Source organism: Muscardinus avellanarius, assembly GCF_963383645.1.
Source record: "Muscardinus avellanarius genome assembly, chromosome: 12".
Classification (NCBI taxonomy): domain Eukaryota; kingdom Metazoa; phylum Chordata; class Mammalia; order Rodentia; family Gliridae; genus Muscardinus; species Muscardinus avellanarius.
Window position 1 is genome coordinate 72,223,741 of NC_137798.1, and position 12,447 is coordinate 72,236,187.

Here is a 12,447-nt window from a genome sequence, read left to right on the forward strand (position 1 = left end):
CTAGATTTCAGCCACTTCGCACAGTGAGCAGCCCGGCCCTTTGACTCTCATAACAGGACGCCATGGAAGGAGCTGTGGAAAAAGTGGACAGAGGGACCAGTAAGTGATGAGACCCTGAAGCAGGTGGAACTAAACAGTTTGAGACACAGTAAGGCCAACCAGCTCAGCAGTACAGCGTGTGCTTGGAGAAAGGAGGCCCTTATAATGAAGAACATCCTAAGACAGGTAAGAGTTTCTCCCTTCCAGAACATATTTAGTTGGCACAAGGATCATATATCTAAATACCATTTGTCTATCTGTGCTATTCTAAAAATGAGTGGTTCTTCGCTTACAGACAGAGAGGAAGAACTCATAATAAGAGATGTCAGATTCTAGTTGGGCGTGGTGGCACACACCTGTAATCCCACTTGGGAGGCTGAGACAGCAGGATGGCAGGCTCGAGGACAGCCTCAGCAACTTAGTGAGGTCTTCAGCAATGTAGCAAGACCCTGTTTCAAATTTTAAAAAACGGGGTTTGGGGGGTGTGGCTCATGCCCTGTGTTCACTCCCCAGTACTAGGAAACAAAGAGAGAGAAAAGAGATCTGATTCCAGGTCAGATGGACTAGTACGAGCAGGATGGCTGTGACTTTGGGGGCTCCAAATCATCCTTCTGGTTGCTGACCAGACTTCGCCATTTCCCCTAGATTGGTAGAGAAGATGACTGGCCGTACCTTCATCAGTGACTTAGCACACCTTGACTATCCCCTGCAAACAGGACTCACCAAGACCAAAGACAAGGTACAGGCAGTGAAGAGATTCTTTTTCCTACAAACCCCAGAACTGCACTGTCCAACTGCGTAACCACGAGCCACATGTGGCTATTTAAATTTAAATGTTAATTAAGTAAAAGCAAATGCAATTTTGAAAAAGTCAGTTCCTCAGCTGTAATAGCCCCATTTCAAGTACTCAATAGCTACATGTGGCCAGCGTCTACCATACTGTGCAGATATGTAGCATTTCATCAACAGAGAAAATTCTATTGGACAGCACTGCTCTAGAATTAGCCAACAGTGACCAGAATATCACCAAGGACATGGACCTAAAGCTGAGCCCTGTTCCCATCCTCCTGGGAACCCTCTCTTTCTAAGTAGACACCACCTTCCCTAGTTCCTCAGGCACAGTCCTAGTTAACCTTGGCTGCCTCTGGGAGACAGAGGGGAGGGTTAACCTTTGTTCATGAAAGTGACTGTCTACTGTCTGAAGAGTGGCTTACATCCAGAGGCCAGCAGAGGGCCCTGGCTATGGATGAGTGAGACTGAGGGTGTTACTGGAATGCCTAAAAATGCCACATTTATCACTCACTTTCTGTGTGCCAGGCAGCTTCCAACAGCCATCTCATCAGTGCCCCCACAAGCCTAGGAGACAGACATTGCCCCAATTCACTCAGGAGCAAGCAAAGCTCAAAGAAGTAAAGGGGCTTGCGCCAGGCGTGGTGGCACACACCTGTCATCCCAGTACTCAGGAGGCTGAGAAAGGAGGATCACAGGTTTAAAGTCAGTCTCAGCAACTTAACAAGATCCTGTTTCAAAATAAAAAAATTAGAAGCTCAGAGGTAGAATGACCCTGGTACACACACACACACACACACACACACACACACACACACACACGTTAAGGGACATCCCTAAGGCCATAGCTAAAACATGGAGGGAGTGAGCTCTCTCCCAGTGCTTTTCTCCCACCTACACCGTTCATGAGAGATGAAGGTGGAGGACAGAGCTGAGGGGACTTGATTTGACTATAGCCATGGCCGCCTCCAGTTGATCATAGTTTCTCCGAAGACGATCATCCCAGGTGAGCCGCCCCTTCTAGCCTACTCAAGTCCATCCATGGGCTCAGGAGCCGCACCCCAAAGTTCTATCTGCCCAGTTCTTGAAAGACACCCCCCCATCAGAACCACAGGAAGGCCATGGCACAGAAGAGAAATCTGAGAAGGGGAGGTCAGAGCACTGCCGTGTGGCATCTCTCCTAGGCTAAGAAGGGAGGGGCAGGACCCACGTTTTATTTTGTAGAGCTATTTGGACCATGGCCTGGATAACAGCTGACATAGAGCATCCATTTGTCAAACTAGGTAGAAGGAAGGGCAGAGTGCAGGTCCTCAAGAGTGAGGGGCCAGGCCGCAGGGGTCCTGGGAAAGACAGGAATGACAGTGTGTCTGGGGGAGTCATGGCAGGCGCGGGCTGCTTTCCACTTGACCAGATGCGGCCGTCCCTCTCCTTTAGTCACGGCCTATGGAAAAGGTTGGCACGCACTTGGCTGGGAGCCGCCTCCAGCCGCGCCAGGAACTTCCACCCTGAGCCGTGAGCCCAGACGCCCAGGGTCCCACCCGGCCGCTAGCTGGACAGCTCCATCTACTGCGAAAGCACCCAGCCTTGCAACAGGCTCAAATTATGGCTCCAAACAGCAGTTAGGCAAGAGTAATTAAAGGGAATGTTATCTCAGTCAGTCTCTCATTAGCCACGTAATTAGACTGCTGAAAATAATTAACATTCCTTTTGACAAAGGAAACAGAGGACCCATTACATTCATTAGGATGGCTCGAACCAGCCGGAGGAAAATCAGGAAGAGAACTCACTTCCTTCCTGGGCTTGCACAAGATGCAGCAGCACTGGGTGGCGAGTCCTGCCCGCCAGGCTGGTGGCGAGTGGATGCATGTGACAGTGATACTTTGCCGTCTCTATTACAGATAATAGCAGCACACACATGTGTGCGCAGAGGATAACTTGAGGGGAGACCCAGGACTGTCAGGAGGGCAGCCAACAGAGTACACCTGCCTCCCCCAGGGACCTGGAAGTAACAGAAAAGACATTTTATAGAAAGAACAAGTCCATGCCCAGTGAGGTGCTGCACTCCTGTAATCCTGGTACTTGGGAGGCTGACACAGGAGTATCGCAGGTTTAAGGCCAGCATGTGGGAACTTAGCAAGACCCTGCTTCAAAATTTTAATTTTTGTATTTATTCATTTATTTATTTTGTGGTGCTCAGGATTGAGCCCAGGGAGATTCTACCCCTAAACTATACCCCCAGCCTTATTTATTTATTTATTTATTTAGTGATACTGGGGACGGAACCCAGGGGCTTTTCTACCTCCGGGCTATACTCCCAGACCTATTTTTTATATTTTATTTGGAAAGAGTTTCACTAAGTTGTTGAGAGCCTCACTAAGTACCTGAGGCTAGCTGCAAACCTGTGCAATCCTCCTGTCTCAGCTTCCCAAGTACTGGGATTGCAAGTGTGTGCCACCACGTCCGGCTTATTTTTCTTATTTTGAAACCAAGTCTCACTAAATTGCAGAGGGCCTCACTAAATTGCTGAGGCTGGCCTCCAATCTGTGATCCTCCTGTCTCAGCTTCCCAAGTACTGGCATTACAGGCATGTGCCAATGTGCCTGGCCAAAAAAAAATTTTTAAGCAAAAATAAATCTATTACAACACTAGAAAACAAGAAATTATATGGGTTACCTGAGGATAGAGGTAGCTAAAAATAAATTGATAGTGAAACCACTCACCCTAAAAAATAATGCCACAAAAAACAGTAACAGCTGACACTCACATAGTACTCATACAAAACAGACACTGTTCTACACTGCCACGTTTTATTTCACTTAGCTCTCACAAAACTCCTTTGAGATATAGGCTATTATTATCCTCAGAGTATAAGCAAGATCCAAAGCAGTTACCTAGCTTTCTCAAAGTCGCAGTGCTAGTTAATGGCTACCTAGGATTGAAACCCAAGCACAGGGCTGTGGCCCACACTCCATCCAAGGGGCAGCGCCCAGGCTCCGCAGTGGAGCCAGCAGACGGGCCCAGGAGGGGCCCTGCGCCGGTGGTTACCGGAAGCAGCCGGGTCTGTCATTCCCTCTCCTAGCTCTCCGCCAGGCCTGTGCCCTGGACGCTGGGGTAGAAAGGCAAGGAGACACTTAGACCAGCCCCTGCCACTTACTAGCAGACATGTTCCAGCCTCCTGTTCACAGTCAGCGATGGCCAGGCGCCTCGAGACATTAGCAGCGGGGCACGCAGGGGGTCACCCCAAACGGGGCAAAACCGGGGCTGTTAGAGAAGCCCCCAACTTAAAATCAAAAGAAATCCTAGCTAGAAAACAAAGTTAGTAGAGCCAACAGAATGGAATTCTTTAAACAGTTATTAAGATCCTCTGAAGGATAACGAGGGGCTACTGAATCCAAGGCAAAGCTGTTACCCAGAAACAAAAAAGGCAAATAACTTAGAAGTAAACATCTTATACTAAGATGTATTACTTTTCAGAATCAAAACAGTTATTTTTTATGTATTTGTTTATCTTTTAGCTGGAGGCCAAGCACAGAAGAAAGTTATTTTTCAAATGTGTAACCTGAGATAGATGCTGGATAAGATTTTGTTGAACGAAATACTTTGCAGAGCAAAAGGCAATGGATCCTGCCCCTTGAGCCAACAGGGGCGTAACCACGGTTCCTCAGGCGTGTCCACTTCCTGATGCCTCTGGGTCTCTGCTCACAGAAGCCCCCCACCTGGAATGCCCTGGTCTTTCTTCGCTGTTTATCTACATTTGCCAGTCCTTCAATACCCACCCAAAGATCACCTAACCTATCCCAGTGTGTAATCCCAGTACTTGGGAGGGTGAGACAGAAGAATCACAGGTTCACAGCCAGCTTCAGGAACTTCACGAGGCCCTCGACAGCCTAGTGAGACCCTCTTTCCAAATATAAAATAAAATAGGGCTGGGGTATAGCTCAGAGGTAGAATGCCCCGAGTTCCATCCCCAGTAACACACACACACACACACACACACACACACACACACACAGGAAAAAATGGTTATCTTCCATGATAACCATGCACCCTACTTAACCCACCCAATCCTTCTTTCCCCAAAGTCCTAAAGCACTTAATTATCCAGGGCCTTGGGATAGCTCTGATTGAGCTACTCTGCAGGGTCACAGCATCGACAACTTATATGCCCTTTACCTTGCAGTGAGTCCAAGTCCTGTCTCGACTCATCACAGGCAGCTTAGACACAGAGAGGGCACTCCGCTTCTTATACCCAGCTGTGCCCAATAACGCTGAGTAGCTTTCGCAATGACATTCCTACAGGTCAGTGGAATGACGAATGAGCCTGTTTCTGGAATAGGAAGAGGAAAACACTCCTGGAGACTCAGTGACTCAACGGGGCTGGGCTCCACATGGCAGGACTTCCACAAGGACAAAGACCCATGGACCACCTGGTTCTAGAGAGCTCTGAACTCCCACTCCTTGAGTTGGCCAGAAGTGTTTGTAGGCCCAAAGCAGATGGTTAGACTGGAATTGGAACCGATGTGTAGGGCAGATCCAGGGAGAACAGCGATGGCCATCAGAAGTTCCAACTCTGGGATTCCGACCTGCCACAATGTCCCTCATGGGCACATTTTCTCTCCCAGTTTGGCCCTCCCCCACATTTTCCCCCCCTCTATCATTTTATTCCTTTCTTTCCCCAAGATCAGCAATTTTCCAGGAGGCCTCCATCCTAATGCCAGAAGACAGAGTCAATTTTGAGGTCTATTCTTACATTCACTTTTTTTTTTTTTTTTTGGTGGTACTGGGGTTCCTGGAAGCCCTGCTACCTCTGGGCTACACTCCCAGACCTATTTTTACATTTTTTTTTATTTGGAAACAGGGTCTCTTAAACCAGTGCGCGCAGCTGGCTTTGAACCTGCGCGATCCTCCTGTCTCTGCCTCCCAAGCACGGGGATTACAAGCGTGCGCCACCACTCCCGGCTTTTTTTTTTTTTTTTTTTTTTTTTTTTTTTTTTTGCGGTACTAGGGGTGGAACCCAGGGGCATTCCACGTCCAAGCTACACCCCAGCCCTATTTGTTTATTCTTTATTTTGAAACAGGGACTTGCTGAGTCGCAGAGGGCCTCATTAAGTAACTGAGGCTTTCGTCAAACCAGGATCATCCTATCTCAGCCTCCCAAATGCTGAGATTACAAGCATGCGCCACCATGTCCAGTTCTCTATTCTTACAGTCAGCTAATAGTTTTTTGTGTGTGGTATTGGCGATTGACCCAGGGGCATTCTACCTCTGAGCTACACTCCTTTATTTTGAAACAGGGTCTCACTAAGTTGCGAAGGGCCTCACTAAAGTAGCTGAGGCTGTCTGTGAACCCGTATTCTCCTGTCTCAGCCTCCCAACTACTGGGATTACAAGTGTGTACCACCATGCCTGGCTACATGTAGCTAACATTTTCTGGCGGTTTTTTGATACCTTTCTTGTTTGTAGCCCCATAATAATGAACCAGGCAATACTTGTCAAAGCACAGCTTCGAGGTTTTATATGGCACTTCATTTAAAACACACACACACATGCACACACTTATTATCTTCTGAGATCCCGCCCAGGCTTTCTAGGTCAGTTGACCCATTTCTAACACCCCAACATCATTCCTACCACCTAATTCCAAAATAATCTTCCCAGATTCAAGCACTATGTCCTCTTCAGGCCCACTGTCCCAGCTCTGTGTGGCCACTTTAAATAGTGTGCAGCTGAACAGCTTTTCAGCTTTTTCAAGTCTTTAAAGAGCTAGCCGGGATTGGTGGTGCACGCTTGTAATCCCAGCATTCGGGAGGCTGAGACAGAAGGATCAGAAAGAAGGATCACGTTTGCAGACAGCCTCAGCTACTTACTGAGGCCCTTTGCAACTCACTGAGACCTTGTTTCAAAATAAAAAATAGGGCTGGGGTGTAGCTTGGAGGTAGAATGCCCCTGGGTTCCATCCCCAGTACCGCAAATAAGTAAGTAAATAAATAAATAAATAAATAAATAAATAAAGTCTTTAAAGAGACTCACGGAGGAGTAAAGGGAACCACTGTACAGGCTCATTTATTTATTGCATCTGTTATGTACGGACCACTGAATGCTAAGTAGGTTGACATGAGCGCTGAAGCAGAACAGCGGGGCTGGTTGTTTTTAAAACACTGGCAACTAGACACAGTGGCGCAGACCTGTCTGTGATCCCAGTATTTGAGAGGCTGAGACAGGAAGGTGGAAGGTTGAAGGCCAGTACAAGGTAACTTAGCAAAACCTTGTTTCAAAATAAATTAAACGGGTCTGGGGGTACAGCTCAGTGGTAGAGCACAACTAGGTTCAATCCCCAGTACTAAAAAAAATAATTAAATAAAAGTTTTTTGTATCAGAAATTAGAATTATGTTAATTCTTTTTAATTTTTTTTTCTGGTTCTGGAGATTGAACCAAGAGTGCTCTGTCTCTGAGCTACACTCTCAGCCCCTTTTTTGTTTTAATTTTGAAACAGGGTCTTACTTTTTTTTTTTTTTTTTTGCGGGTCTGGGGATGGAACCCAGGGGCATTCTCCCACCGAGCTACACTCCCAGCCCTATTTTTTATTCTTTATTTTGAAACAGGGTCTCACTGAGTTACAAAGGGCCTCACTAAGTAACTGAGGTAGCCCTGAACCACGATCCTCCTGTCTCAGCCTCCCAAATGCTGGGATTACAAGCGTGTGCCACCATGCCCAGCTAGGGTCTTACTCTCATTGGCCCCAATCTGCAATTCTTCTGTCTCAACCTCCCAGGTTTTGGCATGTGACACCCTTACCCCGCACCTCTAAACATCTTAATCCAATCCAACCGGCAAATTAGGGGTTGCAATCCTCAGTGCTAACAAGGGTCAAGCAGCCAACACAATTAGTGAGGACTACTAAGAAACAACACAAATTAGTGCGGGGCTATTAAGAACGCGTGACTGCTGGGACTCACTGAGTGATTCACCAGGAGGAGGAGTGAAGGGGAGGAGTCAGGATGATACCCCGGCTTGGGACCCAGGCGATGGTGGCATCATTCCCAAGAGAAGAGGATACAAGGAGAGGCCCCAGGCTGGCGATCGACACCGGACCCTGTTGCAGATGCTCTAAGTGTGAGAGGTCGAAGCAGACACGCAGAACAGCCTGCTTGAGGCTGGAGAGGAGTGTGGGGTCCCAGCCGGATGGATACCGCAGAGGAGCAGACACGTGGGGCCACAGCAGGGCTGGCGGAGGATCAGGCACTGTGCAGGGAGCTGAGGAAGAACGAGGGAGGCAGGAGGACAGCCACGGAAGGGCCCTGGGACACAGGGAAGTGGGGGCACAAGGGTACCCGAGGCCATGGTCAAGGGCAAGGGCACTGTTCGTGGGAACTGGAAGGGCTGGCAGCAGAGGCCATGCTGACGGTTTGAGGGGAGGAGAGGCTACAGAGGAAAGTAACTGAGGCAGCGTGTGCAGATGACCGGGGAAGCCAGCCCGTGAAGCACAGGAGAGAAAGAGAACTGCGGCAGGCATAGACCTCATGAGGGAGGCATGCTCCCTCCTCTCCTCTCCCTCTTCTATCAAGATGAGAGATGTCTGCAAGCTTGAAGAAGGTACCTGGAGGGGGAGCTTGTGGACAGACTATAGGCTGTGGGGCACACACAGATGCCCGGGCGCTCCTGAGATTGTGGGAAGAGAGGAGGGTGAGCCCATTGTAGGGCAGGCAGGACTCGTGTGTCATTTTATTTTATTTATTTATTTATTTATTTATTTATTTTTGTGGTAGTGGGGATGGAACCCAGGGGCATTCTACCTCCAAGCTATACCCTCAGCCCTATTTTTTATTCTTCATTTTGAAACAGGGTCTCACTAAGTTGTGGAAGGCCCCACTAAGTAGCAGAGGCTGGCCGCGAAGCCGGATCCTCCTGTCTCAGCCTCCCAAATGCTGGGATAACATGTGTGCGCCACCACGCCCGGCTTTCATTTTTCTTTTAATTAATGAACTACTTGATTTTTTGCAGGACTGTAGATCAAAACCAGATGCTAGGAATGTGTTCTACAACTGTGCCATTTTAATCCTCTTTACAGAGAGGAAGTCCAGGGCTAGAACACAAGCCTCCTCTCGGGTCCTGGGCCCTGGTTTTAGGCCTGGGGAGGGGGGCAGCACTGACACCTGAAAATCCCCCACACCCTGCAAAAGAACTATTCTTCAGGTCTCTAGAATGTCCCAATGAACAACATAGAAGTGAAAAGCTCATTTATAATTGAACACGTCTAGAACCTAACTCTGTTCATGAAATAAGAATGAGGGATCTTTGCTTGCTTGTTTTTGTTTGTTTGTTTGTTTTTAATTGTGGAGCTGAGGATGGACCCCAGGGCATCTCATAGCAAGTACTCTACCACTAAGCTCCTTGGCATAGTTTTAATGTATGCTGAATTGTCCAGGAATGACATTAGTAATGCAGATTAAGTGCATGACGGTCATATCAAACTTCAGCAGCCCTTTACCTGGCATGAGTCACCCACACAGCACACCTGCAGCAGGTGGGCATTCGTGTTTACATTCTAAGTGATCCTAGGCAAAGGTTCAAGCAACTGACTGTATCCTTCTGTCTTCTATGGTTATGTCCATGCAATCCCTATTAGAGTGCAGGATACTGCATTATAACTTTTACCTTTATTTCTCTTTTAGGTTGCAGTTGAGGTATTACCTTAACTTTTTTTTTTTCAGTATTGGGGATTGAACCCATGGCATTCTACCTCCTCTGAGCTATACCTTAAGCCCTATTTTTTTTTTTCCGGTACTGGGGATGGAACCCAGGGGCATTCTACCTCTGAACTACACCTCCAGTCCTATTTTTTATTCTTTAATTTGAAACAGGGTCTCACTAAGTTGTGGAGAGCCTCACTAAATAGCTGAGACTGGTGACAAACCCAGATCCTCCTGTCTCAGCCTCCCAAGTACTGGGATTACAAGCGTGCTCCACCACTCCCAGCACAAAAATAGGTAAATTTTAAAAATAAAATATTATGTATATAGGTAGGTCACAGTATCTGTGAGTTTTAATCAGAATAATTAGGAGTCAGCATAAATATTTGCTAAATTAAAGAGGGTAACATTGCTGGTCATGTGCCCCAGACCCAGAGGAAACGGCAACGTCAGCACAAGCAGAATTAGAGTAAATTCAAGTTATCAGACTCACAGGATAAAGACAATGGCTTTTTATTTTTTAATTTATTTACCTTTTGTGGCATCAGGAATCGAACCCAGGGCCTCAGATGTGCTAGGCAAGCACTCTACCACTGAGCTACACCCCCACCCCAATGATGGTCTTTTATTGACATCGATATCAAAGCCCCCAGATGATGAGGACACAGACGACGGGGTTGATCCACGGGGCTTAAGAAAAACTGTTGAACAGAACACCTTTGGGAAATTTAATTTCCCTCATTAATTCAAATGATACTCTCAGCGTTTTCCAACATCATGACAATGGGAGGAAAATCACAAGTCATCTGGGGGGGCAGGGGAATAATGAATGGCTCAATGTCTGGGGGCAGAATTGTATTTAGAGGAAGTCAAAGAAACAGGTGCCAGGCTTGGTCTGCGGAATATCTTCCCTAATGGATGAGAAGATGAGTAAACAGTATGTAAGAGGATGCTTAAGGATATTTATGGAAAATGCAGGATCGTGAGGAATCTTAGACAAGAATGAGGAGAGAGAAGTGATCATCCCAGAGGACCTCCAATGGGCTGAAGGGGCTGAGCCAGAAATATTTATGGCGCAGACTCTGGAAGGGGTGGTTATTTAATGGTGGGGGGAAGGAGGCCTGACCTCCCACATGCCTGGTCATCACTACTCAATAGGACAAAGGGTGAAAAATAAAAAGAGACACGCGCTTCAATTATGAGTTGAAGGCTGACTCACGTGTCCTTCACAATACGAGGATGCTGAGGAGCTGAGGAGGAGCCTCCCGCCTCATGGCTCTCCTAGCCTGGCTCCTCCACACATGTTACTCTGACCCACTGCTCCTCTCAGCTTCCTCACTAAACATAAAAATAAAAAATAGAGCCAGGCATGGGGGTGCGCACCTATAATCCCAGGACCTGAAGGGTAAGACAAGAGGATCTCAGCTTCAAGGCCAGCCTCAGCAACTTAGTGAGGTCCTCTGCAACTGAGTAGACCTTTTTCAAAATAAAAAGGGCTGGGGGTCTAGTTCAAAGATAGAATGTCCCTGGGCTCAATCCCCACTACCAATAAAATAAAAATAAGCTAGGCACAGTGGTACATACCTGTAATCCCAGTACTTGGGAGGCTAAGACAAGAGGCTCACAGGTTCAAGGCCAGTGCACAGTAACTTATCAAGACCCTGTTTCAAAATAAAATAAAAAGGACTGGAGGTGTAGCTCAAAGGTAGAATACCCCTGAGTTCAACTACTACAAAATTATATAAGTAAAATAAAACACAACAGAACACTTTAAATTTTATCAGCATACACTTCTGTATTGTTTTCATGCTTTAAATGTTGATTTAATTGTGTGTGCGTGTGTGTGTGTGTGTGTGTGTGTGTGTGTGTGTGTGGTACTGGGGGTGGAACCCAGAGGCTCTTCTACCTCTGGGCTATACTCCCAAACCTATTTTATATTTTATTTGGAAACAAGGTCTCACTAAGTTGCTGAGAACCTCACTAAGTAGCTGAGGGTGGCTTTGAACTTGTGTGATCCTCCTGTCTCAGCCTCCCAAGTGCTGGGATTAGAAACATGCACCACCATGCCCAGCTCATTTTTTTAATTTTAAAATTCCAAATTAAAACAGTTGTAGTGGTTAACAAGCACATGATGCTCAAATGAGTAGCTGCAGCTCTTCCCAGACAGAAATAGAGAGATGGGGCTCTCCTAAGCCAAAAGAAACATCCAGATATAGGAAATGCCTCCAGGAGCCATCAAGTCATTCAGCCTGAGCTAGCTCTGCCAAGGGGCCACAGGGCCCCACCATGCTAAGCCAAAATGTCACCCTCCGGCACACACCCCTGAGGATGCACCTGTTCATTCCAGAGCCGTGCCGTGGGGAAAGGAAAAGCCTTGGTTTAAGCGTCATGCAGGGCCGGGGGGTGGGGGTGGGGTGGCGCATGCTTGTAATCCCTGTGCTTGAGAGGAGGGGACAGGAGGATCGCGCAGGTTTGAAGCCAGCCTCTCTGGCTTAAGAGACCCTGTTTCCAAATTTTAAAAATATACAAAAATAGGTCTGGGAGCATAGCCCGGAGGTAGAAGGGTTCCATGCCCAGTACCACCAAAAAAAAAAAAAAAAAAAAAAAAAAAAGAGTCACGCAGGGACAGAGCCACAGGCAAGGACTAGGGTAAGACAAGAAAGGCAAAAATATAAGAGGGTGCCCCAAAACTTACAAATCAAGATAAATGTTATTTTAATCAATAGTTTAAATCAGTAAAACATGGGTCTGTAGCTATCTACAGCTATCTACATAGGAACCAGAGCCAACATTAGGGAGAAACCAAGGCAGCAGGGCTCTGTAATGTCTGAAGAGTCCAAAGATCTGTCCCACCCCAGCACCAATAGCAGCTCTATTGAGAAGCATCCATTCAGCACCACAGCCCTTAGCCAAAGCCCTTAGAATTCT